Raw genomic sequence first — 22,008 nt, 5'->3', positions numbered from 1 at the left:
CTGGGGGAGGTGAGGAAGCAGGTCCGACAGTGACATTTAAGGGTTATCTTGCCAAATACCTGATTAGGATGGCAATAGAGGGTAATGGACGCCGGAAGTGTAGAAGGTTTTAGTTTGGACGGGAAGCATGGTCGGCACAGGCTTGGATGGTCGAAGGGCCTGTTCCTTCACTGTTCGTTTCTTCGTATTTTGTTCTTTGAACGAAATACAGCACACACGAACGCCCACTGAGCCTTTCCCTCCACTCTAAAATGGTGATCTTAATTGGACCACTCTTGTGCTTAATTACACTGCAAACGTACACGCTCTACCACCTGGAAGGACAAAGGCAATGGACGGATGGGAACTCTACCACTAGGTTTCCTGCAAGTTAACTACCATCCTGCCTTGAAATTGTATCACCTTTCATTAACTGGCACAGCGGCGAAATGCAGCATCTGCCTTTTTAAAACCATTGTGGTGTGCGCACACCAAGTTGGCAGCAAATGCTGTAGCCTCAACTTAGCATAATCATTTTCTTCAGAGCAATCAATGATGCTGAATCCCAAAAACCAAATGTACACATACACAAGACTATGTATTTTAACTAAATTCAAACAAAGCAACTCTTCCCCTCTAACATTGTGGGGTGCCTTTAATGCAATACTGCTATCCCTCTTCCTTTTCCCCTTTCTCAATCTTTCCAGAACATCTTAATTCATATAATGTGCAATAGCAGGCCATGAGTTTTTATCATCCAGGTTTCTGGTAAGTTCAGTAAAACATACTTACCCCATTTTATACACCATTCTGATGTGTACTCCTGCTTCTTTCATTAGCGCTATCTTTCTGATCAAATCCTTTGTGTTCGGACATTGTACATTGTTTTAAAAAAAAATCTTTTTATTGGCTTTTCTCATATATATAAACAGTTGTTACTTATATACATTACATTTTTTTTGCCTGCATTAATTTGCATTATTTTACAGAGAGATTTGTTTTGTCCTTCATTTGACTAACTGTACGTACATTTTGCTGCCCTCTGTATCGGTCTATGATATCCCCCCTTCCTCCTCCACCCCCACCCCCATTGGTTTCAGTACCCTTCGCTTCTCTTTTGGCTCCCAATTTCCCCGCCCCCCCCCCCCCCCGCCCTCCCCGGGTTGCGCAGTCCTTTGGTTCTTCATCTTTTTTTTTTGCCTGGCTTACTCCTCGTTGCTGGCCTCGGACAGGTTTTGTAACAGGTCGCCGAACTGCCCCCAAGAATCCAGGAAGCCTTCCTCTGACACTCGGATGGCATACATAATCTTCTCCAGGTGGAGAAATTCCGAGAGATCAGCGAGCCAGTCTGCAGCTTTGGGTGGTGCTGCTGATCGCCAGCTGAGCAGGATTCTCCAGCGTGCGATTAGGGAAGCAAAAGCAAGGGCATTGGCCCCCTACCCCATGTGTAGTTCTGGCTGCTCTTATACCCCGAAGAGTGCCACTATTGGGCATGGCTTCACCCTCACCCCCACAACCTTGGACAGTGCCTCGGAGAAGGCTGTCCAGAACCCAGCAAGCTTGGGGCATGTCCAAAACATGTGGGTGTGGTTGACCATGCCCCTCTGGCACCATTAACATTTGTCCTCCACCTCCGGGAAGATCCTGCTCATTCGGGTTCTGGTCAGGTGTGCTCTGTGCACCACTTTGAGCTGCATTAGGCTCAGCCTTACGCAGGAGGAGGTGGAGCTCACCCTGCTCAGTGCTTCGCTCTAGAGTCACCATCCTACCTCTGTCCCCAGTTTATCCTCCCATTTTTGTCTGGTCCCATCCAGTGGTGTTCGGGCTCTGTCCAGTAGCTGTCTGTATATTTTCCCACATAGCCCCCCCCCCCCCCTCCACATCTCGCTACTTGTGCCTATCAGGTCCTCTAGTAGTGCACTTTCTGGGGCCCCGGGGTACCCGACTGTCTGTTTGCGGACGGAGTGCTTTATTTAAAGGTGTCTCAATTTCTGTCCTCTTGCCACATTCTACTTCCTCGTCAGTTCGTCCTCGGTCGCCAGTGTGCGTCCCACGTAGAAGTCCCCGACCGTCAGTGTGACCCTGTCGCACTTCCATCTTTTGAAGGTGGTATCTAGCATGGCTGGGGGGAATCTGTGATTGCCACAGAATGGGGCCATAAGGGACATTTTGGTTATCCCGAAGTGCTGTCTCAACTGGGCCCACGTTCGCAGCGTGGCACTGGGATCAGTGTGTACCTTGTTGAGGAGGATAGGAGTGCTGCTTTGGCCAGGGCTCGGAGTGTTTTTCCTTTACAGGATGCTCCTCCATTTGTACCCAATCTGTGTCGGGTTCTTGTACCCATCCCCTCACTTTTTCTGCCGTTGCTGTCCAGTGGTAGTTTGTAGGCTCGGTAGACTTTCCCTCTTTGCAGTGTCAGTTTGGGAATTCCCGGGTTCTTGCCCTCCCCACACAACTCTGACTTTCCTTCTTTGCAGTGTCAGTTTGGGAATTCTCGGGTTCTTGCCCTGCCCACACAAACGCCATGATTAGCCTGTCCGTGTTTTGGAAAAAGGCCTTGGGGATGAAGATCGGGATGGATCTAAACAGGAAGAGGAACCTTGGCAGTGCGTTCATCTTGATCGTCTGCACTCTTCACACCAGGGAGAGTGGGAGTGAGCCACACCATTGAATGTCCTTTCTTACTTCCTGCTGATCATATTCTACTTGTGGATCTGTGTCCAGGTTCTGGCTATTTGGATCCCCAGGTAACGGAATCTGTTCTGGGCCGTTTTGAATGGGAGCCCCTTCAGCTCTGCCCCTCCCCCTTTTGGTTCACTGGGAATGCCTCACTTTTTCCCAGGTTAAGTTTGAAGGCCGAGAACGTTCCAAACGCTTTCAGTATTTGCAGTATTACCTTCAGTCCCTCCTGTGGCTTCGAGACACAGAGGAGCAGGTCACCTGCATAGAGTGAGACTCTGCTCTCTCTCCTCTCCGGATTCCCTTCCAGCTTTTTGCATCCCACAAGGCTATCGCCATGGGGTCGATCACTAGCGCGAACAGGAGTGGGGACAGGGGGAAGCCCTGTCTTGTTCCTCTCTAGCTGGAAGTATTCAGAACTGGTGGTGTTTGTTCAGACACTCACTTTGGGAGCTTTGTACAGGAGCCTCAGCCAGGCGGTGAATCCCGCTCCTCGCCCAAACCGTTCCATCACCTCGAGGAGGTAGCTCCATTCGACTGTGTCAAAGGCCTTTTCTGCGTCCAGGGAGACAATCACCTCTGGTGTTCTCTCCCCAGGGGGGTCATAATCACATTCAGCAGCGGCCTGATGTTCGCTGTGAGCTGCCTACCCTTGACAAAGCCCGTTCCGCCTTCTGCCACCACCTCTGGTACACAGCCCTCCAGCCTTTTGGCCAGAACCTTTGCGAGTATTTTTGCATCCATGTTCAGCAGTGAAATAGGTCTGTATGATTCCACATTCCATCAGGTCTTTATCTTTTTGGGGATTTGTGAGAATGTGGCCTGCACTAGCGTTGGGGGTAGGGTTCCCCCTGCCAGTGAGTCCGCGAACATGTCCCTTAGGTGTGGGGCCAGGACTGGTGCGAAGTTTTTGTGAAAGTCCGCCAGGAACTCGTCGGGTCCTGGTACCTTCCCCGCCTGCACGGAGCTGATGCTCTCCATGATTTCTTCCAGGTCTATTGGTGCTTCCAGCTCCCTCCGTCTGTCTTCCCCCACCACTGGTAATTCCAGTCTGTCCAGGAACTGTTTCATTCCCGCATCCCCGCAGGGGGGCTCCGAGGTGTACAGACTCCGTTGTACGTCGCGAATGCCTAATTGACCTCCTTTGGCTCTGTTACTAGTCTGCCTTTGCTATCCTTAAACTGCACTATTTCCCTTGTGGCTGCCTGCTTTCTCAGCTGGTGAGCCAATAGGCGCCCAGCCTTGCCTCCGTGTTCATAGACGGTCCCCCGTGTCTGGCGGAGCTGGCACACTGTTTTCCAAGGGGATAGCAGGTTAAAGTCGATTTGCACCTTTTCCCTCTCCGCCAGCAGCTCTACGGTCAGGGCCTCAGAGTATTTTCTATCGACTTCCAGCATGGAATCCACGAGCTGTTGCCTGGCCACCCTCTCTTCCCTGTCTCTACTTGCTTTGTTGGCTATGATCTCTCCTCTGATCACAGCCTTCAGTGCCTCGCAAAAGGTGGAGGGTGAGACCTCCCCATTTTGGTTCTTACTAACATAATCGCCTACGGCCTGCGATATTTTTTGGCAGAAGGCCTTGTCGGCCAGGAGGTCCGTGACCAGCCTCCATATGGGGCACTGGGCCCGGTCTGTCTCCAATCTCACATCCATCTAATGTGGAGCATGATCTGAGATAATGATCGCGGAGTAATCCGCTCCCCAGATCACTGGAAGCACCGATTTCCCCACTGGAAAGAAGTCGATACGGGTGTATACATTGTGCACCTGTGAAAATAACGAAAACTCCTTTTCTCCCAGATGCAGGAACCTCCATGTGTCCACCGTCCCCATCTGTTCCATGAAGGCCCCTAACTCCCTAGCCATGCCAGACGTTTTCCTCGTTCTGGTGTTTGATCGGTCGGACAGTGGGTCCAGCACGCCGTTAAAGTCGCCCCCCCATAATCAGTCAGTGTTTGTAAAAGTCGGGGATTTCCGTCATAGTCTTCTTTATGAACTCTGAGTCATCCCAGTGGGGAGCATACACATTTACGAGTAAGACAAGTGCCCCTTCCAGGACACCACAGATCATGACGTACCTTCCCCCTGGGTCTATATTTATAACCTTGTCCTTCTGCCAATTAATATTGCTACCCCGTAGCCCTCGTCCCATTGCATGACTGGTACATCTGTCCCACCCAGCCTTTCCTTCCAGCAGACCGTCCTTCTCCCTCAGGTGCATCTCTTGTAGGTAGATTATGTCTGCTTTTAGGCTTCTTAGGTGGGCGAACTCTCTGGATATTTTCACTGGGCAGTTGAGTCCCCTTACATTCCAGGTAACAATCCTGGTGGGATGTTTCTGACACCCCCCTCCCCCGGTCCTGTGGGATCACCCTTGCTTACCTGGTGGACGTGCCCCTGCACTCCGGGCTTTCACTTTGCTAGGGAGCCGTTCATAATGGGAAGGGTCACCACTTTCACCATGGGGTCGGGCCCCAGCGCTCAGGGATTCCCCTTTTCCCACACGGGTGCGCCCCTGCGCTCCCGGGTCTCCCTGATGCCCTCTCGAGTGGCTGTTTGCTGCGCCCTCTTGGTTCCTCTCCCTGCTCCATGCCCACCGAGGCCTATGTCTGTACTGGTTCACTGTCTCACCCTTCTCTTTGATTCTCTTGTTCTGCGTCCTCCCACAGACACCTCTCCCCCCCTAACCCCTGTCCCTTTGTCCTCCCCCTGTGTTCTCCCCCCTTTTACCACCCTCCCCTCCTGTGCCAGGTTGTCCCCCTTCACTGAGAGGGGCGCCACAGCCCTCCTTCCTTCCTGCCCGCCCGTGCTGGCCCTCCTCGCTAGTCTGGTGCCCCTCCCCCCCAGTATTCGCCCAAGTCTGGCCCTGTTTAACCTTTCTCCTACTGGCCCTTGTCTCGCCCTCCTGTTTGCTTTCCTCACCCTCATTTCCCTCGTTCCACTCCCCCCCGCCCCCCATTGCATTGAGAGAGGAGACAAGCTCTGAACCAAGACAGCACAGTCCCGCGCAAGGCATAACACACATGTGCACAGTTCATGAGTCCATTGTCCTTGTTTGCGGTCTGCCCTCCACTCTTTGCTCTGGTTTTCCCTTCCTTTTCCGTCCCCATGTCTTTCATTGCCGTTGCGTGTGCTCCTTCCCCAGCTTGTTCGCTCTAACGAGCTCATCAGTCGCCGGTGGAGTGTTAAAATACACCTCTTTCCCCTCAAATGTTACCCAGAGATTGGCCGGGAATAGCATCGCAAATTTTACCTTGCTTTTTTGCAGGCTGATTTCGCCTTGTTGACCTCAGCCCTTTTTTTGGCTATGTCCGCCCCAATGTCCTGATACACCCTTCTGGTCTTCCCTTCCCACATGCTCTGTTTCGTTTGCGGGGCCCCCTTTAGGATTCTCTCCCAGTCTTGGAACCGGTGCAGCTTCGCAATAATTGCTCTGAGATGGTCCCCGGCTTTGGACTTGGATAGAAACGACCTGTGCGCGCTGTCTATATCCGGTGGGTTTGGAAATACCTCCTTTCCCACTAGCTTGCCCATCATTTGGGTGATGTAGCCTGTTGGGTGGACATTATACATTGTTGTTACATGGGTTGAGAAATGGTCAGCCAGGGCACCAAAACTCTTTTTCTATTCTTGTGCATTCTTGCCAAAGTTTCTGCAGTTCGGAAGCGATTCAACGCTGATGCGTTATTTCGTTGCTGTCTGAGTTAACATAATTACAGAGCTGCTGCAAGGCATGCTGAAGGGGCCGCTGCGGGAAAGGAGGGCTGCGGTGTGCATATGTGGCCGTAGGGTGGGCGGCAGCGGGGGGGGGGGGGGGGGTAGGGGGGCTGCTTGTGGGGGGTTTGAAGTAACTAAAGGTGTTTTCCAAATATTATGTCCTCGATTTAACAATATGGGGGCGGCGGGGAGATTGATCGTGAACACAGCGACGCTCACCTCCTTTCAAAGGAGAAACATAATCATTATGACGGGGTGTGATGCCTGTACAGGTCAGATGACATGCACGTCAAAAGTGTTTCGAACATTAAGTTAGCTGGGCAGTTTCTGAATTACTATTCATAACATTTCTTCGGGGCCACAGAAATGTCACATTGGAAATGGAGAACAGAATAATTAGGCGGAAAAGAACGGTATATTATTCGTTGGCCGTCTCAAATGTGTGCATGCAAGTGACAGACAGGGAAGTAGGACCCCACATCCTTCATAGATGGCACACGAGGAAAAACAGCAAGTTGAAACATCACAACTGCATTCAGGCAGAGGCGGAGATTCAAACCCGCGATCTTTGGTTTACGAAACCAACGGCTTCCCACTTGGCCACTGCGCCTCCGTCACCCTTTGGATAGGATTAGAGATAAACGCAACAACTAATTGACATAGATTATTTTGGAAAACAAAATGAGAGGAAATCGCAAGGAAGGAGAATAGCACATAGCGGGCCTCAGACTCACATGACTGTCAATGCATATTAGTCAGAGAAACTAAACACTCAAAGGACAGCTGTCATACTGGAAGACAAATATTGTGTCACCCAGTATTGTAAGCAGGTTGCAATTTATCAATAGTACTCTTTGTGCGATTATATAGGGGTTTGTTGATAGCACAAATGAAGAAGAGCGTAGCCATTGAAACCTTACCTGGAGAAAGAAATACATACGTGAGTGGAGGTGAGGGCTCACTGGCTTCATTCGAAGGAAACAGGGCTCTCCGACAGGGCGAGATTGAGAAAAATGGTTTAAGAAATGGGACGTGTGGAGAAATGTCTTTATTGAGCCGTTTGTATATTTTAGGAAGAGTATGTTAGGAGCCTGTAAGCTCTCAAGGCGTGAGTATCTTTATAGCTAGATGACATCCCGGACAAAAGAACTATCCTTGAGTGGCAACCCAGTTAACACATTCGACATTCATTCCCTCGACCACCAACGGAAAGTGGCAGCAGTATTTACCATTTGCTGGCATACTTCAACATGGGTCATTCGACAACAATTTGCAAACCCGGCGACCGAAAATATCAAGGGCAGCCGATGCATGGGACATCATCATATGCTCGATCCCTTCTACGCCACACATTCTATCCCCGCTCCCACAAACCAACCTGACTTGGAAATCACTTGCCATTCCTTCAACGTCGCGGTGTTAAACCCCTGCAAATCCCATCCTAAAATCACGATGCCTGCTCCTGCACCACAGGCTACACCACTGCAGGCATTCAAAAGTACTTGAAAAATACATCCTCAACTTCACCTTCTCAAGGGGAACATCGTGGCCTAACCAGCGATGCCACCTCCCACGATAGAACAAATAAATGTGCACAGGGAGCGCCCAAAAACAACAGCGGATCATGACGTGGTATCCTGTTTTTTGTGATTCAGATTGCGGAATAGCAGGAAAGGAGGGAAAGCTTTAGTGCTCATCTTGACAATAGTGCAGCGAAGTACTTTCGATCCAGCCTAGCGGGGAGTTAACATCCCATCTAACAGACGGCACCTCCAAGGGTACAGCATGTTGCTATGAAACCTCCCCTCACTCTTTTGAACTCCAGCAATTACAATCCTAACACATCACTATACTGCGGCCAAGCCTTGAATTTTGTGTTCAAGCGCTGCATTGACACTTGGACCCTTGTCAACCGTGGCACCCTCTAAATTATAAGCCCTGCACAATGCTCGCGAATTTTACAATGAAAGGACGTACTTCCCACATATCAATTCACTGCGTCACCCCAAATTTGGAGAGAAAATTTGGAGATGAACTGATCGAAGTTTTCAAAATGTTCAACTAATTCCACAAGGTAAACGCACATAAGTTATTTTAATGGGTGAGCCACAAGTGCTGCCTGATTTGCTGAATGTTACAAATTACAACGTGTTAATGTCAGGCAATCACTATAGCGGCTTTAAATCAAGGCGACGTGTCTGTTTTTCACCACTGAGAGCTTTTCACATTTCCGCTTTAAAATCATAGAAACATCGGAAATAGGAGCAGGACGAGGCCATTAAGCTTTTCGAATCTGCTCCGTCATCCACTATGATCATAGCTGATCATCCAACTCAATAGTCTAATCCCGCTCCACCCCCCCCCCCCCCCTCCTACCATATCCTTGGCTCACTACTCCCAAAGTGCTATATCTAACTGCCTCTTGACAGCATAAAATTTTTCGGTCTCAACTGGCTCACCACTGTGGATGAATTTATTTCTCCTCATCTCCCTCTCCTAAACGGTCTAACCCATATCCTCAAACTGTAACCCCTGGTTCTGGACAAACCCCACTCTCCGGAGCATCCTTCCTCCAACTACCATGTCTAGCCCTGATAGAATTTTATATGTTGCTATGAGATCTCCTCTCACTCTTTTGAACTCCAGCAATTACTATTCTAACCGATTCAATCTCTCCTCATATGGCAGTCCTGCCGTCCCAGGAGTAAGCCTGGTAAACATTTGCTGCACTCCCTCTAGAGCAAGAAAATGCTTCCTGAAATAAGAAGACTAAAACTGCACACACTATTCCAGGTGTGCCCTCACCAAGGCCCTGTTTAATTGCAGCAAGACAACCCTGCTCCTGTACTTGAATCCTCTTGCAATGAAGCCCAGCATACTATTTGCCTTCTTTACCACCTGTTGCACCTGCATGCTTAACTTCAGTGACTGGTGTACGAAGACACCCATGTGTCGTTGCACATTCCCGTCTCCTAATTTATAGCCATCCAGATAATAGTCTGCCTTCTTGTTTTTGCTACCAAAGTGGATAATCGCATTTATCCAAATTATACTGCATCTGTCATTCATTTGCCCACTCAATCAACTTGTCAAATCACACTGAAGGATCTCTTCTTCCTCCACACTGCTCACCATCCCACCGAATTTGGTGTAATCTGCAAAATTGGAGATATTACATTTTGTTCCCTCAACTAAATCATTAATATATATTGTGAACAGCTGGGGCCCTAACCTACGGTGCCCCACTAGTCACTGCATGACAATTTGAAAAAGATCATTAATTTCTACTATGATTCTGTCTTCCAACCAGTTTTCTATCCGTCTCAATCCAATACCCATAATGCCATGCAGTTTAATTTCCCATACACCCATAGATGTCCCCAAACTTGCCTTTCTCCCACAAGTCAGGCGCTAACAGCTTATCCAATAACGTATACTGTGGTATTTGGGGGAAAGTGGCAAGCTCCTTCGTCCGCGTCGAACATGGAAGTATCGGGACTTGCTCCCTTTAGGGAGCTCAAACTTCTCTGGAGCTCTGCCAAACCTGCAAACCGTTCCCAGAACAATAGGGTAGGAAGTAAGAGGGTAAGCTGTGACAGATGTAGATGTGGGGAGAGGAGGGGGTAGGAGGGCCATGGGTGGGAGTGAGGTAAAATGTGAAAAAGGGGGGAAAGGGGTAAACAAAAGGGAGAAAAGGTAAGGAAAGGAGGTATAAGATAGGGGAAAGAATGGGGGCAAAGACAAGAAAAAAATAAACGGTAAATGGCAGCTAAAATTAAATGAAATTAAAACAAAGGGGTCCCCTTCTCCCCACATCTACATCTGTCACAGTTTATCCTCTTATTTTAGTTTCTCCGCTGTTTGGCATTTCACACCTTTTATTCTCTCTGGGGACTGTTAAAAGCGCTCTTATCCCTTGGTTTGTGTGGCTGTGATTCATCTTTCATTCCCTCGCCCTGCAGTATCAATGTCTCCCCCTTGCTATGCCTTTTAGCTTTGACAAATGGTCATCGGGACCCGCAACGTATGCTGTTTTCTCTCCTTACAGATGATGCCACACTTGCTGCGATTTTCCAGCATTTTCTCTTTTGCTTTCTGATTCCAGCTTCCGCAGTAATTTGCTTTGGCCCATAAAAACAGATCTTTCACCCACCATGCCGTTGCCTCTCATAGTTTCCTTCCGTCCGGGCGCAACCCTATGATTTCCGCACAATGGGGTCAGTGTCGACCCCCGTCCCAATTTAAAGTGCTTCTGTAACCCATTCGAAACCTTTATTAATGACACTATCGGGCTATTAGTGTATTTTACCCCGTCGAACGGGAGCGGGCCGTGACCATTGCAGTTAAACTCGACCCTCTCGATGAGTCCTTCACCCGCACACAATCCGACACAGCATCTGCCCACCTCTACCTCACGTTTTCCACATTAGCTGTCCAGTAGCAATGCAGCTGATTTTAAAGAGTTAACACCCCCCCCCCCCCCCCCCCCCGCCCATCCCAGCCAACCCGCCGCACTCTCCTGTGTCTCTGCAAAAGAACCCCGCTGACCCTCGGTGCTTGCACAAATGAATTCGGAAATCAATCCATCTACGCTTCGAAAAAAGGCCTGAGGGAGAAAGGAGGAAGGGACTGGAAGATAAGTAGTAACCGAGGCGAAATGTTACTTTTAACGGCCTGCACCCTGCCTGCCAACGACAATGCAAGGCGCCCCATCTCATCAGACCACCCTTAACTCCCCCCGCCAATCCAATTAGGTTGCAAGTGTGCATCGTTACGCAGTCATGTGCAACCTAAATCCCCAAATATCGGAACCTAACCTTAGCAACCCTAAATGGCAAAGTCCCACTAATTGTCTTCCTCCACAATTCATTCGCCGGGAAGACCATAACCTTTCACACATTTCATTTATACCCAGAGAAGGCCCCGAATTTCTAGAACAAGTTTCTTATTCTCCCCATACTCTCTAACCGGTCCGTCACATATAGCAGTATGGCACTGGATGCTTCTGCCCCCCCCCCCCCCCCCACTCCTCCAGAACACACACACACAATACCCACCACTCCCCAGATGTCTGGAGCATAATCGCCAAAGACTCCATCACCTTTGCACACAATAGAGATGACAAAAGGCACCCCTGCCTCATTTCCCTAAGCAGCCGAGAGTACTTCGCATCCATCATGTTCGGTCGCACACTTTCCTTGGGAGATGCGTGGAGCAATCATACACATGCCACACATGTCGGGCCAAACACAAACTTCTGCTGGGCTTCAAATAAATACCACCTCTCAACCTGGTCAAAGGCCATCTTTACGCCCATTGGCACTTTCACCCTCGCCGCCGACGGGGTCATGATCACGTTCAATGCCTCCGAATGTTGCTTCAAAGCTTGCCCCCCTTACAACCACGATCTGATCTTTTGATACCAGCTCAAGCTTTACCAGCAACTTGGCAAATAGCTTGAAAGAATAACAGAATCACAGTATAATACAATGCAGGAGGCCCTTCGGCCCATCAAGTCTGCATCAATGAATGAAAGACACGTGACCTGCCTACTTAATCCCATTTCCCACCATTTGGCCATAGCCTTCAATGTTATGAAATGCCGTGCTCATCCGGGTACTTTCCAAAGGATGTGAAGAAACCCACCTTACCACCCTCCCAGGCAATTCATTCGACCGGGCACCACCCCTGGAAACAATGCGTTTTTCCTCAAATCCGTACAAATCTCCTGCCTCTCATCTTCAACTTGTGTCTCTCCTAATTGACCCTTCAACTAGCTTCAGCTTCTCTCCATCCACCCGATTCGCGTCTGTATTTAGCAAGGAAATGGCCCCGTATGATCGACAATCCAACAGATGCAAATTCATTTGGAATCAAGGAAATAGAGCCCAGTGATCATGGGACCTGTAACTTTCCCCTGCCAGGAGATGCGGGGCCAATCCCCCCAAAACATTTGATAAAAATCAACCAGATAACTACCTGGTCCCAGCGCCTTCCCCAACTGTATCGATTCCACCCTCTCCAGTATTTCCTCCGATGCTTGCATTTTTTTCCTGCCCCACAGCAGGGAACTCCAAGCCGTCCAAGAGCATCCCATATCCGCCTCCCAGCCTCCCCTCTCCATCCCTAGTCCCCCAGGCTCTGTCCTGTACACTCCCCAATAAAATACCTCAAACACATCATTAATTCTGTCCGGTGGCATCAACCTCAACCCCCACCTCCCCCCGCCCTCTGCAACACCCTCGCCTACACAATTTCCTGCGCCATCAAATGACATCTCAACTGTTGGGCTACCGGGTGACGAGCCTCTTCGCCGTACTCATACTGTTTAACGCTACGAAGCTGAACCACCGCCTTCCCGTTGTCAGTCTGTCAAACTGCCCCTGAATCTCTTCCTCTTTGCCAGAAGCTCCCTGGTCGGGGCCAGTGAATAACTGGGGTCCACCTCCACGGTACACTGCAACAACCCGCGCCTCTTCTCCATATCCACGTTATCCCTGTGGGCCTAAAATAAATACCTTCCCCCAAACCACAGCCTTCAATCCCTCCCAAAGCGTGGCCACAGAGACCTCCCTGTTCTGATTAATATCCACAGAATGCTTTATGGCCAATCGTACTTTACGATAAACACTTTATCCACGAGCAAACCCGAATCAAATTTCCACCCGGTCTTTCTGCCCACCCTGTCCCAAGCCTCAAATCTACAAAGTGCGGTGCATGTCCAAAATGACTATGCCTGCATACTCTGCCCCCGCCACCCCTGGCAGAATCACCTTCCCCGCCCCCAAAAAAGTCAATTCGGGGGTACAACTGATGAACATGGGACTAAAATGAATATTCCCTCTCTCCCGTGTGCCTAAACGTCCACTGATCAATCCCGTCATCTGCTCCATATGCACCTTAACTCCCTTGCCATCCCTGCTCTAACCATCGACTTGGGCCTCAAGCTGTCCACTCTCGAATTCAGCACACAATTAAAATCTCGCCTCACGATCAGTTTCTGAGAGTCCAAATCCGGATTTAACGCCAACATGTTCTTAATAAAATCCACATTGTCCCAGTTCGGTGTATACACATTGACCAGAATCACCAGCATCCCCACCAATACCCCCAGTTACCTTTACAAACCTACTCCCAGGTCGTGCACCGCCCTTGACACCACAGAGATCACCTTGTTACTAAACACAGTTGCAACCCCCTTGATTTGGAGTCAAACCCTGAATGGAACGTTTTCCCAACCCACCCTCTCCTCATTCACATCCTGTCCTTTACCTATAAATGTGTTTCCTGCAGGAATGGCACATCTGTCTTGAAACTTTTAAAATGCGTGAATGCCCTTGACATTTAAACCGGCCAATTTAGCACTCAGTCATTTCAGATTACCACCCTCGCCTTGGGTTCCCGCCCCCACACCTTTGCTGAGGTCCACCATTATCCCCTAATGTGCAGTCCGCCTCTGAATGGCATTGCTGTGCAATAGTTAGCACTGCTGCCTCACAGCATCGAGGACCCGGATTCTATCAGGGCCCTGGGTCACTGTCCATGTGGAGTTTGCCCATTCTCCCCGTGTCTGCGTGGGCCTCACCCCCACAACCTACAGATGTGCAGGGTAGGTGGATAGGCCACGCTTAAGTGCCGTTTGAAAAATAATCTGAAGTCCACCAAACTATGCACTCTCCAAACCACTTGTGCCCACACAAAATTGCCGCCACTCCATCTTTCCCTAGGTATACCTCGAAAAACAACCCAACGCCCCCATTCCCCCTCGCACAACCGCTCCCTTTCCCCTCCCACTCGCCCCTCGCCCGCCGTTCCGGCTGCCAGCTCAGCCTACCCCACATTGCTTGCTTCCATTTACTAACTTGTCTAGCTGGCAAGGCGGTCTCTGTCGGGAGGCCCAAATAAAGGACCTCGCCTCCATCGCCCATCTCACCCATCCCCCCACTCTACTTACTCCGTCCACTTTGCTCTTTGACCCAACTCTCCCCCCCCCCCCCCCCCCACCCTATGCATAACCGAAATATCCCTGGTAGGCCAGACCGAGAGGCCCTTAGCAGGAGCAGTGACCTCGAAGAAGACATCACACTTAAAATATAAAAATCAACAACATATTACAGATGCAATAAACTATGCCCCCGACAAAACATGAACAGGACAAAGCGTCCCAATCCTATCCCTCACCAGCCCATGATCTCAAACAATGTCCTTCACCCCTTCTAACTTCTGAAAATAATGTTCCTTGCTCTTGAATGTTACTCACAACTTGGCCGAGTACGACACCCCAAACCGCATCTTGCACCAGTAGTGCGCCACTTTTGAACCCCGTCCGCCTCTTGGCCAGGACAGACACAATGTCTTGCTAATTCGGACCCAATTCTCCTCCCAGCAACAGTCCCGAAATGTTTTGGCCCACCTCAATATCTTCTCTTTATCTTGAACCCTATGCATATGCACAGTCGCAGCCCTCGCTTTCTGTCTCAGGGAACAGTGGGCTCGATCCACTTCGTGGGTCCTCTCAAAAACTTCTAATCCACCAACTTCTGAAACATCTTCATCACAGTCGTTACTTCCACTCCATCCGGCAGACCCACAATGCATAGATTCTGCCACCTGGGCGGGTCTCTTAATTATTGCGTGGACGATGCTCACAATACCTTGAACATTTCCCCTCACATCGACATCTCCTCTTCCAGTGATAAGATTCGGCCACTCATGTCTGAAATCGCCATCTCCACTTCTTTCATCGCCGCACCATGTGCCCCTAGGCCCCTTCACACTCACTCCAGAGACCCGCGACGTGACTCGACCAGTCTCCCCGCATTTCCTTGCGCTGTTGCCGAAATTAATCTATAATGAAGCTAATAAGGTACTCCGTCTGCACCGCCATCTTTCCCACGAGTGCTGATCCACGACGCTCCTCCACCCCATGGGCTAGCGCTCTCACCGACCTCTGCCGGGTCTGGTAACCCGTCGCCACCCCATACTGAGGGAGAATCCACAACCAACCTCTCTTCTCACAATTTATCACCAGAAATCACCAATGAAATGGCCAGAAAGTTCCACACAGGAGCCACTCTTTGTGCGACCACGGCCGCCACCGGAAGTCCAATATGTAAAATCTTGCAAAACAAGAGTATCAGTTTCTAAAAGCAAAACATAAAAAGAAGATACGCACTGGAAGTTGGTGAGGCGAGTACAGTGGATAAGCTCAAACTTGAGTATAGAATTAATAAACTGATATTGTTGTACGCCAGACTAAGTTCTGCAGGCTGTAAAATCATACATTAGAAGACGGGTTGTTGCTTGTTCACTTTGTGTTGGGCTTCAATGGACAAAGGCAACAGACGGAGGACAGAAATGTAAGCACGAGATCTAGACGGTAAATTGAAATGACACGCGGTGTGAGGTTGGCTCACCATTATCTTTATTGTTGTCACAAGTAGGCTTAAATTAACACTGCAATGAATTTACTGTGAAATTCCCTTTGCATGTTTGCAGACTGACGCCAGGTTTTCCATAAAGCAGTCACGCAGTATGCGTTCAATCTCCCCATTGTGGAGGAGGATGCATTGTGACCATCGAATGCAGTAGGTGAAATTGAACGAAGTTCCAGTGAATCGCTGCTTAACCTGACAGTAGTGGCCAGGGCCCCTTTTTGTGTGTATTGATGAAGTGAAGTGCAAGATGTTGCTGCAGCGACTTGGATGAAGACGACCATCCCTTTACTTTTTCAATATTTTTATTCAAGTCATTTTCACATATGTACACGAACTATCAGAAGAACACATCAACTATCAACTCAATTAACACCCAGAACGCTTTTGCCCCCCCCCCCCCCCCCCCATTACCAACACCCCGCCACATCCCGTCTTCCTAATTTTAAATTCCTTACCCTATCCTCCCCCAACTCTCCCGACTCCTTGCTGACCCTTCAGACCTCTTTAAATAAATCAATGAACCGTTTCCACCTTCGGGTGAACCCCTCTAACAACGCTCGCAAAGAGAACTTTACCTTCTCCAGCCTCAGGACTTCTGCAAGGTCGCTCACCCACAGGCCGACTTTCAGCGGCTATGAGTCGCGCCACCCGAGCAAAATCAGTCTCTGGGCTATCAGGGAGGCAAAGGCCATGACGTTGGCCTCTCTCAGCCCTGGACTCCCAGGTTTTCCGACACCCAAATATCACCACCTCTGGACTCGGAATCATCCCTCATCCTGAAAACCCCTGCCAGAACCCCCAGTTTTGGACGTGCCCAGAACATTTGGACGTGATTATCCCCCCCACCCCCCCGCCCCCTCCCACGCACCACTCACAACTATCCTCTACCCACGCAAAGAACCTACTCATCGTTGCCACCAACATATGAGCCCTGTGCACACCTTAAAATGGATGAGACTTAACCTCGCACAAGACGAAGATATGCTCGCCCTCCACAAGGCCTCCACCCATGTCTTGGCCCCCACCCAGCCCCTATTCCCATTTGCGCTTAATATCTCCGAACAGGGCTCCCTCCAACGCTATTAATCCCTAATAGATATCCAACACCTTCCCCACCACTATCTCGTCCTACTACAGCAATGTGTCCTGCAATCTCGCGGGTGGCAGCCCAGGAAAGGATGGCACGTCACTCCTTGCGAAATCCCGAATCTGCAGGGTCCTAAAGCCATTTCATCCAAGCAATTCATACACTCCCTGAAAGTCCTGCAGCCCCACAGATTTGCCTCCATAAAAAGTCCCCAAAGTGCTGAATGGTGCCCGCCTGCCACCAACTCCTGAACTTCACATCCCGTCCCACTGGCGTAAATCTATGGTTGTCGCAAATTGGCGCCCACACTGACGCATACACCAGCCCCACATGCCCCACCCCCTTAAGGCCAATATCGCCATTGGATTCGGCGTATACTTAGCAGCGAGAACGGTAAAGGTGCAAACACAAAGCCGTCAAACTCGTTCCCCTCCACGACTCTGTCTCCATTGGCCCCGAACCAACCCCTCCTCCACAGCCCACGTACGCACCATTGCAATATTCTCCTCCCAATAATAATTTATTATATTCGGAAATGCAAGCTGCACCCCTCACCCCCTTCCAAACAATGCTGCACCACCCATCCACACAAACACTGAGATCAAAATATTAATTTTCCTAAAGAACGATTTAGGGACAAAGATAGGGAGGTCCTGAAACACAAACAGGAATCTAGGCAGCACCTTCATTTTCACAGTCTGCCCCGCCCAGCCAGTTAGAGTGGTAACACATCCCACCTCTTAAAATCTGCCCTCATCCCCTCCACCAATTGAGCCAAGTTAAGCCGACGCAGCTGGGCCCAGCTCTGCATCACCTGGATACCCAGATACCTGAAGCTTGTATCCTATCTAAATTCTTCAATTCCTGTCTAAGGTTATCATAATTTGTCTTTCCCCAGTTTAGCACCTTAATCCGAGGGTTACCCGCATCTCTATCCAAAAGTACCTTAAAACTCTTGGAATTGTGGTCGCTACTCCAGAAATTTTCCCCGACTGAAACCTCAACCACCTGTCCCGACTCATTCCTCAATATTAGGCCCAGTATTGCCCCTGCCCTATTCGACTATCTATACATTGCATCAAGAAGCATTCCTGGATACACATTACAAACTCTGGCCCATCCAAGCCCCTAGTAGTAAGTGAGTACCAATTAATATAGGAGAAGTTAAAATCCCCTACCACAACAACACATGAAACATTTGCACCTATCGAAAATCTCTCTATCCATCTGCTCCTCAATCTCTCGCTGGCAGTCGGTTACTGGCCCAACAGTTGAGGAAGAGGGGAGTGGCGAGGGAGATAGGTGGGGTGAGGGATGAGGAGGGAGAGCTGGAACGGGAAGCGGAGAGAGGGAATGGGGTGTTTAAGACATTCTATGAGAGGTTGTATAAGGCTCAGCCCCCGGAAGGGAAGGAGGGAATGATGCATTTCCTCGATCAGCTGGAATTCCCGAAGGTGGAGGAGCAGGAGAGGGCGGGACTGGGAGCACAGATTGATGTGGAGGAAGTGGTAAAGGGGATTGGGAGCATGCAGGCGGGGAAGGCCCCGGGACTGAATGGGTTCCCGGTGGAATTTTATAGGAAATATATAGACCTACTGGCCCCGCTTTTGATGAGAACTTTTAATGAGGCCAGGGAAAGGGGGCAGTTGCCCCCGACTATGTCGGAGGCGATAATATTGTTACTTTTGAAGAAGGATAAAGACCCGCTGCAGTGTGGGTCCTACAAGCCCATTTCCCTTTTGAATGTAGATACTAAGCTCCTGGCCAAGGTAATGGCGATGAGGATAGAGGATTGTGTCCCGGGGGTGGTCCATGAGGATCAAACTGGGTTCGTTAAGGGGAGACAGCTGAACACGAACATACTCCACCTTAAACAGCAACTCCCCTAATCTTCTTTCCTGCCCTCTGGCATTAATCAGGAACACCTCACACTTTCCCACGTTCAGCTCATATCCCCAAAACAGGCCAAATCCCCCCAAAATCTCCATATGCTGCCCATTGACTGCGAAATATACACTAACAGGTCATTTGCATACAGCGAGACCCTATGTTTGACACCTTCCCCCACTCAATTCCTCTCCAATCGTTTGATCCCCTAACTGCCATTGCCAACAGCTCTATCGTCATGGTGAACAGCAATGGTAGAGTGGGCAGCCTTGCCTTGTCCAATGGCGCAGCCCAAAGTACCCCAAACTTACTCAGTTAATCCGTAAGCATGCCACCGGCCCTGTGTAGAGCATTGGGCCAATCCACAAACCCATGCCCAAACGGGAACACTCAGCACCTCCAAAAAATATTCCCACTCCACCTAATCAAAAGCCTTCTCCCCGTTCATTGCCACCACCACATCAACCACCTGCCCTTCTGAAGGCATCATAGTTACATAATAATAATCTTTATTATTGTCGCAAGCAGGCTTACTATGAAGTTACTATGAAAAAACCCCAGTCGCCACACCAGCGCCTGTTCGGGTACACATAGGGAGAATTCAGAATGTCCAATTCACCGAACAGCATGTCTTTGAAGACTTCTGGGAAGAAACCGGAGCTCCCGGATGAAACCCAGGCAGACACAGGGAGAATATGCAGACTCTGCACAGACAGTTACCCAAGGCCGGAATCGAACCTGGGAGCCAGGCGCTGTGAAGCAACTGATTGAATAGCCTCAGCATATTTCACAACAGCTGCCTTGCCTTGACAAACGCCTATCACCCCTGGTACACAGTCCAAAATTCACAATGCAAACGCCTTGACCAGGAACTTGGCATGTACATTCAACAACGATATTGGGGGGTACGACTCACACTGCTCCGAATACTTATCCTTCTTTAGAAGAGAGGAATATGGAAGCTGGTGACAGTGTAGGGGGGAGTTCCCCCCTCTCCCTCACCTCATTTTGCACCCTCGCCATCCGTGGCCCGAGGTCCGCCCCAGAGGTTTTATCAAACTCTACCGGGAACCCATCCAGCCCCGGAACCTGTTCCGCTTGCATCACCACACATCATCCACCACCTCCTGCAGCCCAATTGGTGCAACCATGCCCTGAAGAAGCCCCTCCTCCAGCTTGGGAAACTCCAACCTATCCAGCAACCGCTGCACCCAAAGATGTGTAAGTTATGTGGATTCGCCATGCTAAATTGCCCTTCGTGTCCAAAATGGTTAGATGGGATTACAGGTTTACGGGGATAGGGTGAAGGTGTAGGCTTTGATAGGGTGATCTTTCCAAGGGCCTGTGCAGACTCGATGGGCCGAATGGCCTCCTTCTGCACTGTAAATTCTATGATCTATGATCCCCTCCTCCTCAGACAAGGGCTCCGATTGGTACAGCCTCCCATAACTGGCCTCAAAAGTCCCATTCACTCCCTCCAGGTCAATCATTCCTCACTCTACCAATCTACCACTGCCTGTTTCCGCAACTGTTTGGCAACCATCTTGCTTGCCTTGTCTCCAATCTCATACACTACCCCTCTGGCCCTCCGCAACTGTCCTACTGCCTTCCCTACAGAGACTAGCCCAAATTCCATCTGGACTCTCTGCCTCTCCTTCAACAACCCAGCCTCCGGCGCCTCCGAATACCTGCCTCGCCCATTGTAGGATGTTTTGCTTATCCAAAAAATGATGCAGCCGCACCACATCTCATTCAGCGGCTGCCTCACCTGTCGCCTCCTCCTCAGCACCTTGTGCACTTGGTCCACCTTGAGGGGCTGAGCAAAGGCGCTCTCCCCATCAACTTCTTCAGTATACTCTCCAAATACTCACTGGCATCCGCAACTTCAATGCCTTCAGGCATCCCAACAATCCTCATGTTGTCCCTCCTGGAACAGTTCTCCATGTACTCCACCTTTTCTTTCAGGCCCTTCCGGCATTCCTTCATCACTCCCAACTCCGCCAATGAGGCCATCTGCTCCTCCTGCTCCCCCACCGCCTCCTCCACTTTCTAAACTTTCGCGCAGCATTGTAGCATTGTGGATAGCACAATTGCTTTACAGCTCTCGGGTCCCAGGTTCGATTCTGGCTTGGGCCACTGTCTGTGCGGAGTCTGCACGTCCTCCCCCTGTGTGCGTGGGTTTCCTCCGGGCGCTCCGGTTTCCTCCCACAGTCCAAAGATGTGCAGGTTAGGTGAATTGGCCATGATAAATTACCCTTAGTGTCCAAAATTGCCCTTAGTGCTGGGTGTGGTTACTGGGTTATGGGGTTATGGGGATAGGGTGGAGGTGTTGACCGTGGATAGGGTGCTCTTTCAAAGAGCAGGTGCAGACTCTATGGGCCGAATGGCCTCCTTCTGCAATGTAAATTCTATGATAAATCATCCCACCTTGGGTCTCCAGCATCTGCTCGACTCGCTCAATCCCAGTTCTCAACGGCTCCACCACCTTGGCCAGGTCTAGGTCTTCCATAGCTTCTTTCTCTGATGCTGGAACTAGTTGTTCAATAGTTCCCTCAGATGCTCTGTCGACCACTGGGTGGGCTGCGCGCCCCCTTACCCTGCACCATATTTACTTTTGGTGCATTTTCCTGCTCCAACTGCTCTTAGTTTCGCGGCAAGGCCTTCCAGAATGTGTGATCTGTTGAGTTACAAAGACTAGATGTTTATTTTCCAATAGTTTCAAAGCACATACCTACATTAGCGCGAAAGGAGCGTGTAACCCCAGAAACAGGGATGGTAATAAAACAAACTCAACGGTGTTAGCGAAAGTGTGAGATGATACCATAGCATAATAAGGATGGAATGGAAGGAAAATAAGATTAGTGATTGAGAACGGGCAAAAATCTGGGAGAAAAGTTGAGTTTGAGTCCGGAGCTTCAGAGCCATGTAAGGGCGCTAAATAAGAAAGGATTGTATGAGGATTACATGACTGAATGAGCGTTTTTGCCGTCAAAATTTAATTTTTTCGGTGTTTGAGCATGAGCCACAGGCGAAATATTTAAAAGCACTCATTGCCGTGACTCGGATTCGAACCGAGGTTGCTGCGGCCACAACGCAGAGTACTAACCACTATACGATCACGGCGCCACATGCCACTGCGTGCGAATTTGTGCGCCCGTAGGCAGGTCATATGCTCACCCAGCCCGGCAGCGATAGATCTGCGTTTTCGGCAGCTCGGCTGCGC

General features: G+C 49.9%; 1 non-coding gene across 1 annotated transcript; it reads right to left on the bottom strand.

Moving 5' to 3' along the window:
* Window positions 1-21,836: 21,836 nt before the first annotated feature.
* Window positions 21,837-21,908, bottom strand: trnah-gug (transfer RNA histidin (anticodon GUG)). The gene has a single exon. It is a non-coding gene; the product is annotated as a tRNA-His (tRNA).
* Window positions 21,909-22,008: the final 100 nt, after the last annotated feature.

The sequence above is a fragment of the Scyliorhinus torazame genome, chromosome 14 (assembly GCF_047496885.1).
Source record: "Scyliorhinus torazame isolate Kashiwa2021f chromosome 14, sScyTor2.1, whole genome shotgun sequence".
Lineage (NCBI taxonomy): Eukaryota > Metazoa > Chordata > Chondrichthyes > Carcharhiniformes > Scyliorhinidae > Scyliorhinus > Scyliorhinus torazame.
This window is presented reverse-complemented; position numbering and strand designations above follow the sequence as displayed.